A 25,577-nucleotide genomic window follows, 5' to 3' on the forward strand; every position below is an offset into this window, starting at 1 on the left:
AGTCAACTCTATATTCCCTGGGCTTTGGGAGAATTCTTTACCATCCATATACCACTGAGGCAATGGAACATACCAAAAGAGATACATACAGCTTGTAACCTGTACCTGGCTGCTTATACACTAAACCTACTTCTGCTCTTTGACTTGTCCTATTTACCTATATGCCTGCATTCCCTAGGAAGATTTAAGCCACTTTGGGGCAAAGAAACTTGATGTTATCCATTTTCCTTTCTTTTCATCCCAAATTGCCCCTGACCCCCTAGTACCTAGTACTAATATAGTATAGTCCACATACTTGGTGATAAAGAAATGTTTGTTAAACCTTTAATAAAGAATCAACAGAGACAAGTCTACGATGGAAGATGTTTCTTTTACCCACAGGAAAGAGAAAGGCAAAGACGTATACTACATTGACATGGAGCAGGGGATGGCAAACTACAGCCCCCCCACCTGCTTTGTAAATAAAGTTTTATTGGCAGACAGTCATACTTATTTGTTTACATTTTGTCTATAGCTGCTTTTGTGCTACATTGGTACACTTGAGTAGTTGCGACAGAGACTAGATAGCCCACAGCGACTAAAACAAGTACTATCTGGCCATTTATAGAAAGTTTGCCAACCCCTGTCACAGAGCTTGGGCTTGGGTCCTCGAAGCCATTCTATGCTCATTTATAATTTTATTTATTTATTTTTTCCCCCAAAGCCCCAGTAGATAGTTGTGTGTCATAGCTGCACGTCCTTCTAGTTGCTGCATGTGGGACGCAGCCCCAGCACAGCCGGAGAAGCGGTGCATCGGTGCACACCCGGGATCCGAACCCAGGCCGCCAGCAGCGGAGCGCGCTCACTCAACCGCTAAGCCACGGGCAGGCCCCTATGCTCATTTATATATGGTACCACTGCTGACCTCCCTGGGCTGGTTAACTCAGCAAGAATGGCCTAAATTGTACAAGGCCAGAATTGCTTAAGGAATGAAAAGGCCTTTCAGGAGAAGCAAAAGTAACCAGCAGTGAGTCTCCTTCCTGGTCTTTCAAGCCCAGACTCCTTTTCATAGAACATGTAATACAATTTTGAGTAGGACCAAAGTTTAACTTACACTTTGATGATCAAAACACATTCTCCTCCCCTTCTCGTTTAAACTATGTCTAATTGAGTAAATTTTGGAAAAGCATTCATACCACTTGTTCTGTGAACCTTAAAATTCCCCAATCTTCTCACTGTTCTGCCTTCTCATGTGTGCCCACAAATCTTCTGAATCCCCAGAGGGAAAGAAAAACTCTCTGTGGGACCTCGTCTCTCAAGCTCTGCTTAAATTAGACTTCTGTATTCTCAACAGTCATTCAAAATGCCTTGTACCATCTCCAAGGCAAAACCTCCTAATATTTTACTGACATATGAGACCTTTTTCCCTTAAAACATAATTGAAATTTATTTCACATTTTCTTACCTTTATACACACTGTCCCAAATATAACCTCATTTATCGCTCAGGGTTTGATCAAAAAGGTGGATAGCTAATATCTGACATTTAATAAAATGTGTTAGTAACACTTTACCTTTTCTTTTAGTATTTAAGTTACCAGCATCATCATCATTATTATTACTACTATTATTTTGCTTTAAATACACTGTTGCTGCAGCCTGAGAGATTCCCAATATGCACTTTCCCAGACAAAAGTTTTCATTAAAGAAGACATTTGCTATTTGTCAACTGGATGGAGACAGCAGGACAAGCTGGAGCCAAGCTCACTCCTTTACATCAATTCACTGCCTCTTATCTTTGCCTTTCTTCCCTGGGAGTGAGGAAGAGGATCATGGTTGCTGGTCCCACAGTAAATCTCCAACCCTAGGTGGACACATAACTAGTATAATTAGGCCAGAGCCAGCTCTTGGTCCTTTTTGCTTCTGCCTGCCCAGATTTGAAATGTCCTGAGAAGGGACATTCTACATGTAAACTTTAAGTCCGTTGCAAATCATTTACCTTTCTGTGACAAGGATTTGCTAGAGAGAAAGAGCATTACATGGATGTAGATTCCAATTAACATTTCTAATATTGGTTATGCAACCGTTTGTGAGTCACTTTAATTATTTTAAATGTCTGTGGACAGATCAAACATAAACATGGCAGTGAATTTGAACCCACTACCTCCTGCTGCCTGCCAACCTGAGCCAATTTGGTTATTCACTGTTGTTAGAGTTAGATGTGAGCTATAGACTTCCTTCTTACACACTCCATAATAGGCTACAGTGAAAACAAGTGTCAGGGTGAATTCAGCCCCACATACAGGCATTTATTAGCATGCAGGCACAGGACAATCATATATCTGAATGCCAGGCCTCCACTCTTTTAGATGCTCCAAGAGTGCCTTGCATAAATTGTATCATTAAGGCAGGTGCTTTCAGCAGGATTTGGCTAACCATGGAGTTAGAAGACCTAACTCATCAGTAGCCTAATAACCTGGGAATATAGTCTACTGTTCTGTCTCAATTCTTAATTTCTTGTAAGACCAAGGAAGACTTCTACAATATTTTATCAATGTACATGTCTTGAACATCATAGATTTCCCAATGACATCTTTTTACTAACATTTCTTTTGTTATTTAACAAAACCCCAGTGTTGCTCATAGATAAAGATACCTGCTTCTGTAATAGCTGCCTCTGGAGTGTGGCCTTGGTGTGGAATGTGCATACCCAGTTAGGGCAACTAAAAACCCCTAGGTCCTATATTAAAAGGAACACAAACATATATATCACACTGTCTGTGCTGAAATTTTTTCAATATTAGTTACAGACTAGATAACATTTCCAGTGTTCTCACTTCCACTGATTTGGCATTCATTCATTTGTTAAGTAAAAAAAAACATGCATTAGGCTCAAGCCCTGTACTACACACTGGGGTTATAAAGATGAATGACAGAGCCTTGCCCTTTAAGTGCCCCATAGCTGGACCTCACTACTCAAAGGGTGGTCCATGGACCAGCAGCATCAACATCATCTGAGATCTTGTTAGAAATGCAGAATCTCAGGCCCCAGCCCAGATCTTCTGAATCAGAGTCACATCTTAACTAGATGACAGGTGCCTCCTATGCATGGTGAATGTTTCAGATGCATGGTCTAGCATGGTAGAGGTTCTCAAATATGAGAGTGTGTCAAAATTACCTTGGGAGTACTTGGTAAAACTGCATATTTTCAAGCATCCTTTCCTTAGGGCAGGATAGGGCCCAGGAGTCTGCAATTTACCAAGCAGGCAATTGCTCTGCAGGTGGTCCTGAGAAGTCTTTGAGAAACACTAGATGGTTGGAGAGTAATAAGAGCCATTTGGAGGTAAGGGATGGGGGGGGGAGGGTATAAGAGTCAATACTGAAATGAGAGTGTCTTGAGTGTGAAACTACTAAGCTTTGTGTGGCTGGCATTGAATACTTTCTTTTTTGGGTCTGAATGGAACAGACAGCTTGCCTAATTGTTGCTCCAGCTCAGAAGGGTCACAGACTTGAATATCTAGTGCTGCAAGGTCTTTTTCATAGCTAATGCATATCAAATAATTTAGGCCATTTCCGTGTCTGATAAAATGGATTTTTGACAGAAACAAGGAGGTCTAAACATTAGTCATTACTGAGTGCTAATCACAGAGTATTAAGATACTTGTTTATTATTATTAAGCATCTCATTCACTTAGCATTTTTCTAAAGTAAACTGCTTTGCATTTGTGTGAAGGGAGGGTGACAGAGTGTGTCTGCCCTAACAAGGCCTATGAGTCCACCCACTAAAGCCTAACAAATGAATTGTATCCTTATTTTTCAACAGATAAACCAAAGAGAAAAAGTTAATGATATGCCCAAGGGCAGTTTTATATAACCAGTGTTAAGCTACTGCCTTCCAATTCTATCTCTAGTCTTAGTTTTTTGAGCCAAGTTAACAAGGAAAAGGTTTTCAGGTAACCTAGATTGCTGCTTTTATAAGTGCTTGTTATAGCTGGAGTGAAATAAAAAGAAGTGCCGAGTGGGAGGAACACATTATCACCCATAAAAATGAGCAAGAAAGGAATCATTTTAGGCCTGCATGTTGGATAAGAAGTGAAAAGCCCCATCAGAAGTGCAGTTCTAGAAATCTGCTAATTTTCGGGCCATCACATAGACAGGGAATTCTCACTCGAAGACAAGGTCTGGTTTAAGGTGGTTGCCTAGGTGACCCTACGTCTTAAGCAGTGTTGAAAAAGATTTTGGGCCCTTGGTCTAGCTATTCCTTTTCAAAGAATTTATCCTGTAGAAATATACAGACAAGAATGCAAAAATGTGTCTAGAGGGGTGTTTATCACAGTTTTATTTGCACTAGTGAATAACTGGAAACCACACAAACACAGATTGATAAAACTTTGGGTGAATAAGCTATGAAATATCCATACAGTGGAATACTATACAGCCATTAAAAAGAAAAAATAAATCTAGATTATTGACATGAAAGTATGCCCATGTGCTCAGCAAAACAAACAGAATAGTATGTATGAACCATAAGATAAAAATGTTAGTATGTGAACAGGAAATAAAATCTCAAAGAATATACAATAACATATTGATGAGAGTTACCTTTGAGTAAGGTAGAATTATGGGTAATTTTTATATTCAAATGTATATTTTTTATATTAATATATTTAAAAATCATGTGGTATTTTTAACTTCAGGAAAAAAAAAGATCTTGTAAAGGATCCTGAGAGATTATTAGACTTATCCTATTTATTCCAATCTGTCCCTTTTCTTTTTTTTTTAAAGATGAGCAATCTAGGGTCTAGGAATTGACTGGTCTGAATTCTACAAGTGAGTTAATTGTTCAGAAAGCCTCATAAATAGCCAAGGGCCACTGGAAACTACAAAAGAGCAAAAGCCTGCTTAGCTGTCTTCTGCCTTCTGCACCTCTCCTAGCAAGGACTTGCAGAGTCTCCAGTGTTGTGTTAGGGAGCTAGAGGAAGCAGGGAGATCAGCATCAACAGATGAGAAAGTTCAGCCAGAGATCTAGAAGGGGGAGACTACACTGTGCACATTTCTTTCAAATTAATAATCAGGCAGCTAATTTTTGAACTCACTGTAATTTGTATGTGGCACCTTCTGTCAAAGCTGTCAACACTGAGTTGCTTTCATTTCACACTGGCTTGCTAGCTGGAAGGGTTGGCATTATTCCAGTTGTTCACCCTGCTAACACAGGCTGCCATCAACTTGTGCTCTTCAGCTGAAACCACTGGGTAATTTCATGAGCAAATGCAGGTAACTACAAATGTGATTTCTACTTAAAAAGTGAAGTAGATACCCTACCTCTATTTCTACATCTCTTATTGGATAGATATAACCAAAGTTTCAAATCTCAGAGAAGAGTCCATTAAGAATATGGGTGAGGGGATGGTTCTAGAAGTTAGGGCATCTAGATTTTATTAATTCTGTACTAACAGCTAGTTATGGGATTTTGAGCAAAGCATTGAAGGTGTTGTCTCAGCTTTCTCAACCGTCAGATGTCATTAAAAATACTGACTTGGGGGCTGGCCCCGTGGCTTAGTGGTTAAGTGTGCGTGCTCCGCTACTGGCGGCCCGGGTTCGGATCCCCGGCGCACACCGACGCACCGCTTGTCTGGCCATACTGAGGCCGCGTCCCACATACAGCAACTAGGAGGATGTGCAACTATGACATACAACTATCTACTGGGGCTTTGGGGGAAAAAAAAAGGAGGAGGATTGGCAATAGATGTTAGCTCAGAGCTGGTCTTCCTCAGCAAAAAGAGGAGGATTAGCATGGATGTTAGCTCAGGGCTGATCTTCCTCACAAAAAAAAAAAAAATTTACTTGGCCTGCCTTTTAAACATTAAATGAAATATTAGATTGTCAGGTAGGGTGGCTTTCATGTTTGGGTATCGAGATTTTGTGTGAATTAAACCAAAAATCCAACACTCCAACCCCAACTGCCTCTTCTCAGGGCACAACTCATACAACCTTAAGTAGCAGCCCAACCAACAGCCTTTGTTTTCTTCCTTGCTAATAGAACCCTGTTATTTTGCCTTATCTTCAAGGAGGCCATGTCTAAAAGGGAGGCATCCTGGCTCCATGGGATAGGTGGTGACCGGTCTGATCTAATCATGTGGCCTCCCTTTGCTAACAACTCCTTTGAAGTTAAGTACCATCTCTTCTGGCTGACAGACTTGATGGGATTTCTTCTCAAGGCTTCTAGGAAAGGTCTTCCTTTATCTTTAAGGAGAAACTTTACTTTTTCTGCAGCTAGACATTGTCAATTGCAAATGCTGCCTGACTGCACAGAAATCTTGCAAGCATGAGAAGGGAACTGGGAGAAGCCAATGAGGAGCCGTGACAATGACACCACTGTTCCTGGGACATAGAATCCTACACGCCTGACAAAGTTCTCTAATTTTCTTCCAAGACCATGTACGTGGCTGGGTCACCAGCCATGGTTTTTGATAAAAACCACTCTTACCCCCCTTCTGCCTTTCTGCATTACTTACACACAATAAAGTCCAAGAATGCAGTGAAAATATTTCCTGGCTTGAGAGCTCCTGGGAAGTTCAAATTTCTAGAACCAAGACTGATAAGTTAAACTAGAAATCTGATCAGTAAAATCCTTTGCAGGAGTCAAGGAATCTAAAGGGTGGCTGTATTTCTCAAAATACACTCTGTTGTATACATATCCTGTGAGGCGTTAGAAAATTTTAAACAGATTAAAAGAGGTACATCTAGAAAAGGTAGGTTAGAAAAGTTAAACAAGTCATTTGTTTTTAATTTTTTTGTTATTGTTGTTGATTTTGATTATTTTATTGTACGAACTCTCAGAATCTTGAAGATGTCAATGTTCACTGCACATCTCCAGTAGGAGGATGCAATATTAATGTTTTCTAATTATTCTGATTAAATTACTATGTTTAACTTGAGGATTTTATAGGTTTAGTGCTCACCAGAAAAACAAAATAAAACCACCAAATGATAAGAAAAAAAACCCACAAATTTGGGAACTACTGTTCCCTTGATATACAGGTGCCATAATTTATCCTACTCAGACATATTTTTGAGCAAACATGGCTAATAGACTCCTGCTTCATTCTGTCCGTGGTTTTTCTGGAGTGTTTTTGCCTTGAGCCTCAAAAGGACTAATTTCCTTCTGCAAGTTAAGATAGGGCAAAAATCATGAACATCATCATCACCATCATCTTCAAAATCAATCCTATTCATTCATTCAGCAAATATTTATTGAGCACCTACCACATGTCCAACATTATTGTAGACATATGGAATAGAGCACCACCCCTGTTCTCACAGGGCTTACAATCTAATCAGAGTATTACATTACTGGGAGAAATTTCTCAATGAATCCGTGGCATTCCTACACACTCAGTAATTAACAGCCTATATTTTCTGGGCCTATCTTTTTAGGAATGCTTGAACAAGCAGGGAGCCCTGGAAAGAAAGACCCAAAACCCCCTGAGGAACATATATGTATACATTCCTGGATAAGTAAAGTCAAAGAGAGATTTTTTTCCTGAAAAATTTAGAGACAAGTGACATCTCTCCTTGAAGATATTTGCTTACGTTCCAGGTAACAGAAATAATCTCTCTCTTTGGAGGGAAGATGGGAAGATTTGCAAGCAACCCTTATTTAAGATTAGAGTCTCCTAAATCAGATCAGAGTTTCCTGTCTTGTAATGCACCCTCCTGTATGTACAGGTATCATCTGGCCCTCATTGCATTGCCCCGAAGGACTGGGTTCCAGGGAACTGGTACTATAATGTCATTCTGATGGCTGCTTTTTTTGTGAATAATAAACTGTCTTTGTCTGAGATCTAGGGGTCTTCTGGTTTTTTGGACTCTAATTTAACACACATAAGAAACAATTAGCACATTTTAGACTGAGTGGCCAGAAAAGATCTGGCCAAGCTGTAATGCACCATAGCTTCAGTATTTTAAGCTTAGGTATGAGAGAGAACCCGTGAGCTTCTTTATTTAGCTATCGTGTGGTTGGTAATGCAGTAATATAATGCCACTAAAACGACAACTCCATGAGGGTGAGGATTTCATTTGTTTCATATTCCCTGCTATACCCCCAGTGCCTAGAGCAGTGCCTGGTTCACAATAGGTACTCAATACATTATTACTGAGTGAATGAATGATGGGTACAGATAGCCTTTTTCTGCCTTGCCTCAATTCACAGAACACCAAAATAGAAACCAAGAAAAAGAATAAATATCCCTGATGGATAGTGGTGATGAATTTGGGAAGAAAAACTGCCTTACTGCCTTTGGGTGAGAAAAAAAAGAAATATTCTTAATACCTGGGTTATGAGTCTGTGTTAAAAAATAATTTCCTCTGGATGCTTGGTTTCATTTGGACCCGTCATACCAAATACAGTAAATGAATTATGCTAAAAAAATAAGCTCCAAACTTAATGTACATATACCTGCAGGCATTCCAACTGGATTTTTTAAAACTCAAAAAGTAATTACGCCATTATCTATTACTGGACCTAGTGAGCTGTGACGAGATAGTAGAATTCATGTCTACTATTACTGAGTCATTTTTTTTCTTCTAAGAACTAATATGTCAGAAAAGTAGCCAAGAATAAAAAACATTAGAAATATTGAGATTAATAACTATTATGGTCATATAGCAGAAATAGAAAAACAGATATATTGATAATAATAAAAATCTGCATCAACTGTCACTTTGTGCTCATATTCTAAAAATTACCCTAACATATATTAATATATTTATGGATTGCATTTTGTTTGAACATGTTAAATATGTGCTGGCTACTAGCAGGAGTGATGCAACATGAGATTTAACGGAAATAACTTCTTACTGGACTTGAAGGTGCTGATATTATCATTGTTTTTAAGGTTTCTGGCTATGACAAAATATGTATAAAATGTGCTAATTTGCCAGGGATAAAAATGAATTCCACTCATTTCATTTTTCATATTTCCGTAAGATTCTCCCTTAGTGGATTTTAAGAGCAGGAACAAGATTCTTGCATTCTTTCAAGCAGTTAGGTGTAACAACAAAAACAAAATAACAGCTCACATTTGCTGTTCACTTTCCCTACGCCAGGAGTTTCATTAATCCTCCCAGCAACCCTACAGGGTAGAGAACTGGAATATGCCCATTTTCCAAAAGAAAGATCTGAAGTTTAAAGAGGTCAAATAACTTGCCTAAGATGATGAAACTTGTATTAGAGAAACTAGGACACAAATCCAAAGCAATCAAACCCCAGTATCTATAATCTAAATCACTGCACTATTCCGTGTTAAAGGAAAATCTTGTCAAGCAATGACTGAGCACATGGGAGGGGGTCTGCTGAGAGATCTAGGTCTGCTAGAATCATATGCAGCCCATTCTGAATCAGGTTTCAGCGTGCCTGAAACTAGGCTTCTCAGCAATGGTGGCATAAAACCTGAAGGCAATCAGTGGCAAAGAAAGTTTTATGATCTGCTTCCTGAAACCAATCTGCACTCACAATCTTGTCTTATTTGCCTTGCTTCTTCCTGTTGGCCCTATATCTAGGTCTTTCGATTCCTGCTCAGAAGACCCCCCCTGAGTGACACTTGGCAAAATAAAAATTTAGATTTTTTTCACATCACTTTTGGTCTGTATTGCTTGTCTCATTTAAGAGCAGCAAAGAAAACTAGGAGTCAGTTATGCACCGGCACTAAAAACTTAGTGAAATGTCTGAATACTTTTCAATGATATACCTAACATTCAGATAGTTAGAAATATTCTGACATTAATACCTCTCCTGTTTAGCTTCAATCTACCTTTCCTACCTTTCTTTGTCTTTGAATCCCAAATGAACATTTTGGTCACTTCCGAGTAGGGTTTTCTCTTTACCTAGACATTTCTGATGCTTGCTTCAGTACCTTTGCTCAAGCTGTGTCCCCTCCAGGGGGTTCTTCTCTTCCTCTTTGCTACTTATCCCAGACTAAATAACTTTTAGCCCAAGTTCACCTCCTAATTCTTCTATGATAAATTCCTCTGATTATCCACATCCAGAGAGATCTTCCCTTTCTCTCAACCCTGTATATATATTGATAGACCATATATGAATGGTTTAGAATTGCATAAAATTTGACTGTTAAAATCTCCCCAACTAGAGAGGAAAACAGACAAGTATGGCCTTTAAGGAGCCTCTAACGGAGATAATCGTGAACCACTTTTTAAGCAATTCAAAACCAGCCTTGTATGATATATTGATATGTGCTATGGGGGTTTTGAGAAAGAAGTACTTTGTTAACTGAAAGAATTAATTTCATGATTTCTACACTCTTTTAGTACACCAGTGAAACCGAAAACAAAAGTTATACTGTCAGATTAGAGTTTTCCCAAATTACATTATCTTCTTGGAAAGTCACAATGCATAGCATATGAAAGGTCTGAGAAGCTTTTCAGTAAAAAAAAAAATCCGCTTAACTTTTAAACCCCCTTTCCAAATGGGATTTTACCATGGAACACCTTCTTCATAGAAAACAGATTAACAGCATGTGGAATAAAGTTGGAGCATAATATGCACAGCCATGATGTAATTCCTGGGAAAAGATTCTGAGAGAAACAGAAGCTAAAAACAATTTCTCTTCTATTTATGAACCTCCTGTATAAATCTAGAAGTTAAGGGGTGAGGTCACTGCTTTGAACAACCTGGGGGTGCCTGATGATTCTAGTAGTCTAAAATAATGACTATGCTTCCCCAATCAGAATTTACTTGGAGTCTTAATCTAGCTTTGAAGTTGGAATAAAACTCCTGGAAAAGATTCTATTTTCAATGAAGTATTTGGCCACTAGGAGGACTGACCAACGGTCATCTTTCCTAGAACACCTAGCTCACCTCTTAAACAGTTTCTTCAGTTGAGTGTATTGTTCACTTGAAAATAACTACAATGTGGTTTGAATCCATTTTAGGTGAAGTAGTCGGGTACTTGGAGGCTTGCAGAGCCTAGGGTGAGACCTGAGTATACAGTCCTTCAGCCAAAGAATTGCCCACAGAAGGGATTCTTGTGAACAAGTTAAGTGTTCATTCTCTTATTCTGTTTGGTTATACCACTGGGCACTGTAGATTTGTTTTTCAGGGTGGTAAAGTTCAAAATTAATGATTAAACTGATTTGCACAGAAGGAGTACCCTCTAGCAATTGCCTAGGGTAGTATAGAGGTTAAGAACACAGCTTTTGAGTCAGATAAACCTAGGATAAAATCCCAGCTCTGTTTTCACTACTTTGTGACTTGGGCTAATTATTTTACCTCTAAGCAACATTAGCTTTTTAAAGTAAGGTGGTTTAAGGTTTAAGATAGTATGTGTAACAGTTAACAAACATTAGTATGATTTCTCTTGCTACATCTACTACTTCTACTACTACTATTTCTTTAAATTGCCATGCTAAGGGGAAGCATTTGTTACACACAATGATTATTGTTAATCTTTTAGGTGCCAGGGCTGTGCTAAATTTGAACAATACAGCAAGATACAGTCACAATGCACAAGATACAGTCACATTTAAGAGCTCAGGGTCTTGTCAGTGAGGCAGATAAGTAAACCCCAAATTAAAATACACTCTGATAAGTACTCTAAGTGAGGTATGCCCAGTATGTCATGGGAACACAGAGTAAGCCAACTCAGCAGAGGTGAGTTCAGGAGAGGACTCTAAGAGGCAGAAGCAGTTGAACTAAACATAAAGGTAAGGAGGAATTAGTCAGCTGGGCAAAGCTAGAGATCGGTGGGTAGAGGAGAGGGAAAAAGCATTTCAGGCTGGCTGAGGGGGCTCTGAGCATCTGAGAAATTTGCAAGTCATGTTTTTAAATACAGTTGCCCTGTATGTATCATCTGGAAAGTAAATCAGGAGAAATATGTATGTTCACAAATAGTTGGGCTCATTTATCCTAGTAAAGGGTTTATGTTTTATCATGTGAGCAGAAGGGAATACTCTACTGTATGGTTCTAATCCAAAGAATGAAAATTTGATTTGGATAGATAAAGGGGACAGTAATGGGGCATGAGATCTAGTAGCCAGCTTCTGAAATCGTCAAGATCAATAATATTCAACAAATTATCTGCAGTCCACTCGTCCTGGGTAAAGTGATAAAGTGATCAGGGCTTCTATATAAGATGGAGGGCAGTTACTAGCGTAGCAGAAAATCCAGATGGAAAAATTAATGGTATCCTTTTTTTTTCTTTGTTACAGGTTCACTAAAAGGGAATAAAATCTCCCTACTCCCAATTAATCCAGGGCAAAATCAGTTGGGGTCTTTAAAGTCTAGGCACTTCTACTCCTAGAAGAGAAAATAAAAGCTTTTTGCTTTTTTCTTTTCCTTCCTTTTGCTTTTTAAGACTAGGCTCTAGAATGGAAAAAAGATTTGAATTATTTTCAAGAGAGAGGGCTTCTGGTTTATGGAGAAAAGCCAGACTCCAGGGAACTTCTGATTATTTTAGAGTGGTCAGAAGTGTCCAGGTGAGGTAAATGCCTAGGCCCTGAAAAATAATCCCTGCAACCTTGGGTCCCCAGCAAAAGATACAAGGCCAAATGTGGCATGGGAGAATGGCTGAGCTTCTCAATCTCTAATAGACCCATGGAATTTAGGACTAAGAATCTCAGAGGTTAGCACTGAAGACTAAAGAAGAGAAGCCCCTTCCAAGTCTCAGGGTTCTGAAGGAAGAGCCCTCACACACAAAGGGGACTTTGCTTTTCTCACCAATCCTAGGTGGAGTGGGAGGGGTGAGAGAGAGAGAGAGAGAGAAGCCAACTTTGATTTGCATAATAAATGATTAGGGTTACCAAAATTTGATATTTGTTAGCTAAAATTAGCAGGTTAATAGACTCTATCTATGGAAGATTCTAGTATTAAGTTGGGCTGCCATCAGGCCTTGCCAATATTGCGAAGGACACATTGAATATGCTTATTTATAGTTGGAATTTTCAGGCAGGGCATCTTATTTGCAATCTATTATCAGAGCTGACTTGATTTGGTTGTGGTTTTCACTTATTGTTGTTCTCTTTTTGAAAATTATAATTATTAGTTTAATCATTATTGATTTAGTTTGTTGTGTGTTGAATGGTTAACCCTAAAGTCTATAGGTTACATTACCAGTGTTTTTTGCTCCTTAATAATGAGACTTAAAACATGAATACGTTCAAAGATGCACCACTCATATTCCCATTGGTAAAGCAATGGTGTTACAGCAGTGATGTGCCACCCGTGCATTTCTGACACTTTTTACTGTTGTTGTTGTCAAGGAAGATTCGCCCTGAGCTAACATCTGTGCAAATCTTCCTCTATTTTGTATGTGGGTCACCACCACAGCATGGCTGACGAGTGGTGTAGGTCCGCGCCTGGGATCCGAACCCACGAACCTGGGCTGCTGAAGTGGAGCGCACTGAATTTAACCACTCCACCACAGGGGCAGCCCCCATTTCTGACACTTTTGTGACACTTAAATAGCTTCTTAAGTGCCATAAAAGTGAGTGCATATTTTAAGTTTATAGGACATCAGTTTGTAATTGCTGTATAAGCTTATACTTCCAGGACATTAGATTTGTAAATAAGATTGCACTTTTTATTTATCAAGTAAATGATACCCAATTCATCTATATCACCGGCAAAATTGTATTGCCATTGTTTATTTTGTCCCTTGGAACTAATTGTTCATCAGCAAGTTTATTTTCCCTTGGGTGGGAGTAAAGGGATCTAGCTCTTGATATTCTCTGGCCTGTCTAAAAATGGATTGAGATCTAAAAAGTTTGAGAATTGCTAGTGTGAATACAAAGTGAGGAGAGCTTAAAGAGAAGCAAGAACTCCTCTGAGGAAGAGGTGGTAAATTTCATCATCACCCTGGTCCCACAAGCTGTCAGCAATTATATTAACTTTTCTGGTTAACCTGCCACCTAGGCAGAAATGAAGGATGTAGAGAAGAACTGCATAAGCTACTCACAATCACTCATTTAGCTTCTCAAACTTTTCTGTGTCCGGATTTAATGGATAAAATCCTTCCCAAGTTGCACCTACTTAGACTGCAACCAATATTTAAGTAAAGCCCCTTTTATTTTCCCTTAAAAATCTAAATATGATTCAAGAGCCAATAATAATAATTTATCAGAACCCAAAAAATCATGCTCTAGGTATAATAGGTATTGGTATTAAGTATGTTATTATGTGCCTAGAAAATTTGATCTGGAGAGATATAAACCAAATTATTAACACCTGGTAATTCTGGCAAGGGGATTATTGTAAACTTTCATTTTCTATACTATATACTTTAATAATACTTGATTTTTAAAACAGAGAGCATGTATTGCTTTATAATCAGGGTACACAGAAGTGTGTTTCTTTTGGTTTTGTTTTAAGATGTAGATATAGTCTTAACTTACTCCTCAAAATTGAAAAATAGAAAAGGAAGAGATTGGACTAGAATCTGTTTTGTAGACTATACTCATTCACAAACCACCTTAATGCTTCCTAACATATCTACGACCTTTTGTGCAACTGTTTACTTAATACTTTAGCTTCATCCCAAGCAAGAAAATCTGGGAAATCATGTGTTCAATCTGCTAGCTATATTAAAATAAAAACCTGTTCTTCCAGGTACCACAGCCATTATTTTGCACAATCGCATATGGGGACCTGCATTTTGGAAACCTTTGATTACACGACCTCCAAGATTACTTTCAATCCCAAGATTCTACAAGTTCTGGAAAGAAAACACTGGCCACCCTGGTGCTTTTTATTGCACTAAAATTTTCTACTTTCTCAGTTCTTCAGGTATCATTTAATTATTCAGGAACAGTGCAATTTTCCAGACTATTTTCTTGATTATTGAATTCTGCACAGGGCAAGGGCAGCATATTTTTTCTGTCAACGTCCAAACAGTAAATATTTTAGGCTTTGGGGGCCACATACTGTCTCTGTCACTCCCCCTCCCCCTTCCTTCTTTTGTCTTGTCTTCATGTTCAATGCTTTATGAAGGCAAAAACCATCCTTAGCTCCTAAGCTGTACAAAAAGAGGCTGTAGACTGCATTTGACCCACAGGCCATAGCTTCTGACCACTGGGATGGTGCAACGGCTTGTCCAGCAGAGTTTGGTAAAAATACAGTACTTTGGGCATGGTGTGCATGCAATAAATATTTGTTGGTTTGATTTGGAAAGGAACTGGTATTCATAAGTCTATTTTCTTTTCCTTTTCATCAGTTTTAGTGAGAGTTTGGGTGGTGGAGAATGGCTAACACAAAATGGCTCAGTTTTCCATGGATTTTAATTATCCAGGTCATTTCTGCTCCCCCAGACCGCCACCCCTAACCAGTATGACAGGCTCCTCAAAACTCTTTGTGGTTCATCGCTTCTGTTGGTGCCCAGAAGTTCAGAAGCCCTTCAAGAGGCCCAGTAGGGAAATGGAGGAGACACACTTTACAGAGGCCACAGAAGGCTTTTAAAATATGTGAGTTTTTAAGAATTTCACATTCATTTCTGCTAATGATTGGGGAAGTGAAGCTTTCCTTTGAGCCACCTTTCCTGTTCTAAAAGAGCGTCTGCATTTCACCTTTATGGGAAGCTCTGGGCTTAGTGCTTCATCCCACATCAAAACCCACCCCTAGGATTTCCATCTTCAAACAAGTGAAACAAATGCATTCCCGCAGGGGGGCGTGCTGTCAAAGAGGAGTGAACTTATCCAGATATCAGTACTATTCAGATAGGATTGCCTACTTAGAGGAAATCAGTGGCTGATAGAGAATACTTTCATTGGGGGACCACTTAGCACACCATCCCACATGCTTCCAATCTCTTTAGAGCAATCCAGAAGGAAAAAAAAGGACCTCCATATTTACATGAGCCAAGAAAGTGTATAATAGATGATACAGTTCATCATGGGCTAACGAATATATTTTGATTACCTTTATCATAACCTTCCTAAATTAATGGATGCTTTCCCACAAGTAAGTCATATTTCCTATAGAAATTCCCTGGAACAAAGCCTTCCTTCTCTCTAAATCTTTCCCATCTTACTATTTACCTAAAAAAAAGATGGATAAGCATAGATGCTTTGTGTTAAAAAAAAGAAGGAAAGAAAGAAAAAAGTAGTTCCATTAGCAACTTTGGTAAGAAATTGCTCCACATTGTTCCTCTGACAAGTAATTTTTCCCAGCATGTGTGCATCTTAAAAGTATTGCAAAACAATATCTTAAAATGAACTGATTAGTATGCATGCTCTGTGGTCACATTTAAGTTCTATTTATAAAATCTATTATGTTCCAGGCACAGACAAACAAAACTGAAATGCAGCTGTGTAACACATTGATAATTTTCATTAGTTCTAAAAGCCTCAATAGAATTTGCAATTTTATTCATTATATCTAAATAATCCTGGAAAACCCATTGTGAAGGTGACCTTTCACTTTTTCCCTCCAGCCTTTGTGACTTGTTTGAGTGTGTGTGTGCACGCGTGAGCGGCGTATGTGTGTGTCTGTGTGTGTGCATATAAGAATCAGGAAAGGCTGGGCAGGGGAAGGAGATTTTTGCAAGAGTGAAGCACAAAAGAGAACAAGAAATCAAGTCAGGCAAAGATGAAAAATGAGGGATAGGGAATCAAAATCACCCACATAGATTCTGAAAGCCCTTCTAACTAGGGGCATCCTGCCATCATTCCCCAGATGTGAACAAGCCCAGATTTCTGAAATCACTGTGTGATACTGTGGGCAAATGTGGATTGTATTCTAATTCATCGGGAGGAGGTTCTCTTTTTTGATCTGAAGGGATGAGGATTTTCCCAGAGAGTGAGCCAAGGGACAGGCCCAAGAGAAATAAAAAGTGCTGTTTCTTTCCACTTGAACTTGTTCTTGCAAAGTAAAACAATGCCAAGTTTGGAGGTGTTTATTCTTACTGTGAGCATTTTTTTTGTATGGGTCTTTGAAAAATAACTTTAAAACACACACGTCCCAGAATGCTGGCAGCCAGCCATGAAACCACAAAGAAGTCTTTAGAAAATTAAGATAATAAAAAATAAAATAAGAACAGAGTATGAAAGGTGAAAAATAAAGACAAACACTTGCAATTTAGCGGATGATGAGATGATGCTTCAGTCCTGACCAGGCAATTAAAACAACGAAACCTTGTGTGTAGAGAACGCGAGGAACCTGTCTTAGATAAATATATATGTGTGGATACAAATGCTCACACTCAAGGGTTTATCTGATAATTGCTAATTTGGGACTAAATAAACGACAGTTATGAATTACCCATTATGTGCAAGTGCCACCTTGCAGGTTCCATCTTCCTCAGTAAGGCTGGCCAGGACCTCAGCAAGGATTCTTCTATCTCAGTGTATCTAAAGGTATCATATAAAAAAAAAAAAAAGACAGTAGGGAGGGGTAGTAGCAAGGTAAAATTCTGGGAAATAATCAGTTACGCAAAATATATACTGCTTAGAACTGTTAATAAAAGGATGTCAATTTTTAATCTCCGAGAGAGGATGCAGTATAAGGCATTTCCCATACTGAAGAATCCACAAGCCAACCCCCCCACCACCACCCTTTTTTTTTTTCTGCAGAGTATCCTGTAGAATTAGTGTTCTGGGGGATGTTCTTTGGGAAATGCTATTTTATCTGAATAATTGCTTTAACAACCATTGTCAACTAATATAAATTAAGGTTCAGACAGAAGTACATTGTAGTATGATTCATTTTGAGTGAGAAGGAAGAGAATCAAAGCATGGAGTTTTCTGCAGCCTAGCTAGACTCCTCTGAGAAAGAGTGATCTGGGCTTTTAGTGGTCTCAGAGAGACATGAGATGGGATAAACAGGGACAAGAGTGGGAAAGCCACCCTTCATTGAAATTTGCAATTTGCCCAATTTTAAGCCTTTGACACTATAATTTAATACAGAAATTTACCAACAAACATGAAAGGTTTTAGAGGTTCTCTTTTCAACTGTTAGATAAACAAGCATCTTCCCACTATTGCGTTATAAGTTTACTAAAAAATGTGGCAATATAATGATGTGAAATTCCATCTTATTTCAACATTACTATACACAATGATTTTCAGGAGAAAGGCAGCCTACACTGTTAGAAGATTTTTAGGCAAGATTTTTACATGGAGAGGTCTCCTAGCAATATTTGAGAGAGTATGGAAAGAACACCTAGCAAGGAATGTGTGCATCTATCCTTTAGTGTGAAAAGCTAGAGAACTCAGTCACTAGAAGGAAGTTTCACTGACTCACCTGCATATCGCTGCAGAAGTAGAGACATTTTTCAACTACCTTACCTCATAAACATTCATAGGCTAGAAAATTTCATGCAGTGAGACCCTCTATTCTGAACATAGCTAGGACAACAACACATTTGTGAACATTATAAAACAATTAAGCCCTAGGAGTTGCTGGCTCATTAACATTATGGTAAGGATTTACTGAATTTGGGGACTTGATCAAAATCAATTACAGGCAACTAGGACCATGGGACTACAATTATGTAACAGGTTTCTGTAGTCATGGTACTAACTGGGCTTGGTGGAGCTATTAGAGTTTGGTCACTTTTTAGAAATACTGAATAAAATATATATTTAAAATAAGTCATATCATATACATAAATTTTAAAGTAAATTAGTATTCCACTATTTTTTTTTTTGAAATTGTCCATTATTACATCATTTTAAACTTTTAGGTCAAGTGGGTTATAAATTACATTACTGCTGTTGACTTGTGTTGACCCACTTTGGCTGATAAAGGAAAATACCTACTATCCTTTTTCAACGTCAGGTGAACTAAGCTGTTACAACTAACAGAACTTCTGAATGATTTGGTAGCTTACTGCGCTATTATTTTAGCATTCACTCATATTGTAACTTTAAATCTGCTTTAATAATGTCAAGGAAATATTCATTTTCTAGCAATTATAGTGCTCCAGCTGAAAAGTAGTAACTTTGGAAAGAATTTAGGTGTGATAAAAATTATGAACGGCAACAACTAGCATGATACACAATGCTATGAATTTAGGAGAGGATACTCCACAAATTATTGAAGATGATGCTGACAAAATAAAAAGCAACTCTAATCTAGCTACACGTTGAGTTTGCAAAAACTGTCTTAACAAGGTAAATAAGGTAGAAAAATTACTGGTGACATGGCCACAGAAACCACCCCTAAGCTATAGCGATTACAGACTTAAGCACCTCGAGAATTCACTCCAATTACTTTCTATTTGTTACGATGGCAAAATTAATGTTGAATTATGTCAGTTTTGAGTTATGAGACCTTTTTAGGAATACACCTTTGGCATAAAATGAGACTGCCCTTCACCAACATTTCATTTCTTCTGAAAGTCATTAACTATCAAGCCGTCTCAACAAAGATGTACTTGAGTGCTATTCAAGGAGAAAACAAGAGCTAACTTCTATCGCTTATCATGTATTTAGCATATGCTAAGACTTTATACCCACTCTTTCATATAATTCTTAACAATGATTCATTGATGTGTCTACTGTGTTATGCATATTTTATAGTGAGTTTTCTGAAGTTTAGAGGGTTGATATACTTGCCCAAGATCACGGAGTTTCAAACGAAGGTTCTGCAAGTCCAGAGCCTCCACTCTTAACCACACACTATATTAAGGCAGAGTTACAATGTAAGTACCTGAGAGTTTGTCTACATTGCCTTTGTTTCTTGAACTTGCTTTGATTCAACAAAGCTTGTTTTTGATGTGTTTATAATGCTAAGAAAAATTGTAAATTACTGTGCACACTGTTATTTCTTTAATTCCATAAGAGGAAGATAATAAGGATAATGAGGACTGTTCCTTTGTAATTCCAGTGTGATATTTTTGTGGGTGGTTTTCAAAGCACATGGTATGCAATTAGCGATAATGTGGATGGCTCCTTGTTTTCCGGGCATGTGCCATCCACTAGGCACTTGCTGAGAATGCTTGATGTGTGTGCCACAGGCAGTGTCGTGGACATTTCGTTTGCCTCTCAAGTTCAAGAGCTCTCAGGATTTTGGCAGTGGCACATGCCCTCAGATGACCTGTAATGGAGATCTACAGGGAGGAGTCTCTATTATATTTTAATATAGTTTTTTTGCTTTTGACACTATTTCCTCCTTTTCTTGGACTTCTTCCCTGTACTTAAAATTGCCATAGTGATCAGGAAAGTGACTCTTGAAACTGTGGCCTACTAGCTTTCCTTATTTATTCTCTTGCTATGACTTTCATCATAACTTTTCAGAAGGCAAGGCCAAAAGAGAACTACTCCCCCTGACAAGGCATTTAAGCTCAGCAGAAGCAGATGTCCAGCAGTGTAATTTCATCCCAAGTGTCGCTGATATATTATTGAGCAAACATCAAATCAGATGAGTACTGGAAAAATTAAAGCCCATTCCCACCTTCTCTCTGCTTGACCTACACTCCTGAAGTTAGATTTACATTAACCTTCCAGCCCTCAAATCCCCTAACCTTTATCCATGTGTTAAGGAAAAAAACTTCTTTTTCCACGCATGCTGTTCAAAAGTGCTTTCAGCTTTCATGCTGTTTTTTTTTTTTAACTGGTTTATTCGTCTTTTCTTCTTGTTTTTCCCGTGTTCTACCCCCAGTCCTGTGAAAGTCACCTGACACGTGTCCCCCATATTTTTATCTGTAGCTGAAGTTTCAGTCATTGTTTACCTCACCAAAAAAAGGACATCACATTCTACACAGAGCTCTGCATCTTGCTTTACTCACTCACAAGCTTTTCCTACTTATTATTAAGTATCTCTCACCTCAATTGTTCTTTGGCTCCTTATCACAGATGCCCTTTGCTTAGATAGGGAATGAACTTTGATGGCAATATTCCATATAGCCGAATTTATTCATCATATTTCACTAGCTATCTTGGCCCACTCTCAATTAATAGTGACTGAGTGGGAAGGAAAAAGGAAAAGGTAATGTATCTGCTCTTAAAGCACACAGAATCTAACAGTTAATTTATTTAACCTTCCATTCATTCAATGTCTACCATGCTCCTAGTACTTTTCCACAGTTACACATTAGAAAAAGTATCTGCTTTTATGGGCCTTACTTTCTAGTAAAGCTGATCATAAACAAGTAAACAAATAAATAAGGTAGTGTCAGGTGGTAATACATCCTCTTAAGAAAATAAAAACAGAATAATGGTATAGAGAGCAAACAGCGTACTCAAAGGAGATAACAATTTGGACTAAGTGCTGAGTGATGAAAAGAATCAGCCACGTTGAGGTCTAGACTTGAGGAAGAATATTAGAGATGGAGAGGCCCTGAGTTAGAAATGAACCGAGAGCATTTGAGGAACCAAGAGAGGCCAGAATGGAAAGAGCATAATAGGAAAAGGTGGGTTGTAAGAGATGAAACTATTGAGATGGACAGGAGCCAGATCATGACAAGTTACCAAAGAAACAGTTCAGAAAATAAAGGGTTGTTAATTACTATGAGGATAGTTCAAAACACTACAGAGGAATAAAGGAGTGTGTGTGTGCTTGTGTGCTTGTGCATGTATATGTGTGTATGTGTATAGGAATAATATCCATTCTCATGGAGGAGGTAATAATTGTGATGGGCTTTAAAAGATGAGTAGGATTTGCACAGATGAAAAACAGGAGTGGGAGTGGGTAAAAAGGTATAGAAGCTGGTGGGAATAGCCTGTGCAAAGGAAAATAGGCAGGGCTATACAGGGCAGTTCTATGACTAACAAGTAGTCCATTGTAAGTGAGTGAGCAAGAATTGGGGAATACAAATACTGTGAGGGCTGTGAAGATTGAATGCCAGGATAAGAAAACTCCTGAATAGCTAGTCTGGAACCATTCAAGGTTTAGGGAGATGGAAATAACATAATTAGAGCTGAGATTTCAAAGGATTTCTCTGACACTTGACTGTTGGATTGGATTGAGTCGGTAAGACTGGAGGTGAAGAGGCATTAGGAGGCTTTTAAAACAGTTATGCAGAGTGGACATAAGAACTTAATGGAGAGACTACTGGAGAGAATGTAAAAGAGAATATGGTTGAGAAAAATCTTAGACATGGAATCTGCCCTAGATCCAACACACTATTTTCTTTTTCATCCTGTTCATCAGAGTCTCTCTAATCTACCTCTAGAAACAAGGAAAACATTACCTCTCAGGAAAACCAGTTCTGTTGTTGCACAACTCCAATTGTTTAAGAAAGTTCTTTCTCAGGTTGAGTTGGAATCTGCTTCCCTGTAACTAGGATCCACTGATGCTAGTTTTACCTTCTGCAGAAAAGCAGACTATGTAGCCTTTTTCTCCTATAAGTCAATCTTTCATGTATTTGAAATCAACTATCATTTTCGTCTTCTGTCATATCCAGGTTAATCCTCCCCCACTTTCTTTAACCATGTATTATATAGGATGGGTATTGTATTTTAATAAATAATTAACATTTACTGATTCTTTACATGCTATTAACAATGGAAACATATTTTTCCTGAAGGCTTTTTTCTCCTTTGGAAAAATTTATCTTTTTTAACTTTCTCCTGTATGAAAGCTAGACACTCATTATACAACTGGGGGATAAGAAAACAGAATCGCCCTGCCCTATATAACATTATTTTAGGCCAGGGATTGGCAAACTATGGCAGGTGAGCTAAGAATGGTTTTCACCTTTTTAAATGGTCGAAAAAAATCAACAGAAGAAGAATATTTTGACATACATAATAATTTTATGAAATTCTAATTTCAGTGTCCATAAACAAAAGTTTTATAGAAACGTGCCCATCCATTTACATATTGTCTATGGTTCCTTTCATGTTGCAACAGAGACTATCTGGCCAGCAAAGCCTAAAATATTTATTATCTAGCCCTTTACAGTAAAAGTTGGCCAACCTCAATTCTCAGGCCCTCGTGTGTGGTCTATGGACTGATAGTGTCTGCTTCACCAGGGAGCTTGTTAGAAATGTAGAATCTTGGGCTCCACCCCAGACTCACTGAATGAGAATCCTGATTTTATCTGACCCCCAGGTGATGTACATGTCCCTTAAAGTTTGAGAAGCAGTGCTAGAGTAGTTTGGTGTGCATAAGAATTACCCTGAGAGTTTGCTAAAGTACCAATTCCTGGGTCCCACCCCCAGGAAGCAGCCTAGGTGGGGCCCGAGAGTCTGCATTTCTAATAAGCTCCTAGGAGATGCTGATACTGCTCTTCTCCTGATCACACTTTGAAAGGCACTAGGGGACTCTTCCATCCACGTTTAAATCCTTCCTCCTTTGCAAGGTTTTCACTGACCATTCCAGCCACAACAAATTCTCCTTCCCTTTTTTGAGCTCCTCTAGTACAAATGGTACCATTTCACATTTATATAATAGCATTTGGCATTAGTAGATGCCTCAAGTGGAAAGAACTTTCTATCTTACTAACTTAATGGCTTCTTGCTGTTCCCCAAACCTGTCAAGCACATTCCCACCTCAGAATTCTCACATTTTGTTTCTGCTGCCCGGCAGGCACTTAGGTTACTCATGGCTCTCCTTAAACATCCCCTCTTCAGCAATGCATCCTCTGACCTCACTTTCTAAAATTGCTTTCTGCCCCCACTCCATCACTCTTCTCTCATCTTGCTTTATTTTTCTTCATAGAATGTAACAGCACTTTACATATTTATTCAATGCATCTTTCCTCCAACTAGATTATAAGTCCTATGACAGCAGGGACTTTGTTTTCATTCATTCAATACTGATTTATTGAGCACCTACTACGTACTGGGTATTGTTCTAGGATTAGGTGACAAATGAATTCACTTAGGAAAATGCCTTAGGCATTCAATGAGTTCCTGCTGAATAAATAAATGAATGAATTCTCTTTTAAGCAGCTTGGAGCAGAATTATGGTTGATACTTTATGAAATTTAAATATCCATTATTGTTAAGCATAATAAGTGTACAACAATATCTAATGAAAGCTAATATTCAGTGAGTACTTATCAGGTGACGGGCACTTGAAGTACTTACAACTTTTATTCCTGTTTTAAATTTAGGAGACCTGATTACTAAGAAGGTTATATAACTTTAAAAAGGTTAAATACATGCACAAATCCAGGCAGTCTAACTCCAGACCTCAAATGAGAACCATCACATATTCTCTCTCCTCAAAATGAAACTTGTGGATAGACTGGCAGGTTTGTGTGGCAACTGAACAATTCCATGAGATTTACTTGTAAAATTTTAATTATCCACTCACTACTTGCATCATCCCACGAAGCACTGAAGGTAGTTCTAACAAAGATATACACAAAAAATATATGATAGAAGTGAAAATAAATAATTAGGTCTATGTAAAGTATAACTAAGAACTAGTAAACAAGGATGAAGAAAAAACACAGCTATGGAAATCACAGTTGTTATCACTGAGCATGATATTTAGCATGAACTTCATGGTATCTGATATGGGTTGAACTGTGTCTCCCCCACAAAAAAAGATACGTTGAAATCCTAACACTTGGTACCTCAGAATGTGATCTTTGGAAATAGTGTCTTCGCAGACCTAATTAGTTAAGATGAAGTCATACTAGAGTAGGACGAGCTCCTAATCTAACATGACTGGTGTCCTTATAAGACAACAGCTACATGAAGACTAGACACACAGAGGGAGAGCACCATGCAAAGATGGAAGCAGATACTGGAGTGATGCATCTGCAGGCCAACGAATGCCAGAAATGAACAGCCACCACTGGAGGCCCAGAAAATGCAATAACTTTTTCTTCTCTACAGATTTCCAGGAGCATGGCCTTGCCAACATCTTGATTTTGAACTTCTAGCCTCCAGAACTGTGAAACAATACATTTCTTTTATTTTAAGTCACCAAGTCTGTGGCATTTTGTCGAGGCAGCCCTTGGAAAAGAAAACAAAATTATTTTCTGAAAGAGCACAATACAAGAGGTAGACCTATTTTAGGGAGTGAAATCTCGACATTTGATATTTAGTGGATTCCTACAGAAAGAAAATGAATTTGTGATGATTTGGAAGAAGAAAGACACTCTAGTAAGACAATTCTCCAACAGACATAAAAAGACATATTAGAAAGCTTTAGTGAGGGCTGGCATCATGTGTGTACGACCCGTGCAGTCACACAGGGCCTGTTCTTGGAAGGGCCCTGTGCTTGGTCTAAGGCTCTGCTGTCACTGTTGTGAAATTCTCCATAATTTTTGAACAAGGTCTCTGCATTTTCATTTTACTCTGGGCCTTCATATTATGTAGCTGGGCCTGGCTCTAGTAATAAAGATAGCATTGCTATTAGTACAAGAATTGGTAAATACACTAATAGAACAGTAAATAGAGCCTAAAAATATCACACCGATAGTATTTCAGATCAGTGAGGAAAGGATGGACATTTCCATAAATGTTGCTGAGACAGTTGGTTATCCATATGGAAAAAGAGAAATAATTTGGAACCCAAATTCACACCACAGTAAAAAATCAATTCCAGGAACATTAAAATACCTAAACGTGAAGGCAAAAATATATAACATTTAGAAGACAATATTTGAGGATATCTTAATGTTCTTGGGTGTAGGAGATTTCTTGAATGTAAAAAGGACATAAAAAAGCAGAAACTATAAAGGAAAAGCT

General features: G+C 38.3%; 1 long non-coding RNA gene across 1 annotated transcript in view; it reads right to left on the reverse strand.

The window, feature by feature from the left end:
• LOC147917201 (uncharacterized) overlaps positions 1-17,366 on the reverse strand; it is a 61,211-nt gene extending 43,845 nt beyond the window's left edge. The window contains exon 1 of the long non-coding RNA XR_015552069.1: positions 17,245-17,366. This is a non-coding gene — a long non-coding RNA (uncharacterized LOC147917201). The remainder of the gene's footprint in view (positions 1-17,244) is intronic.
• Positions 17,367-25,577: the final 8,211 nt, after the last annotated feature.

This window comes from Ceratotherium simum, chromosome 4 (assembly GCF_057802395.1).
Source record: "Ceratotherium simum simum isolate JZ-2026a chromosome 4, ASM5780239v1, whole genome shotgun sequence".
NCBI lineage: Eukaryota > Metazoa > Chordata > Mammalia > Perissodactyla > Rhinocerotidae > Ceratotherium > Ceratotherium simum.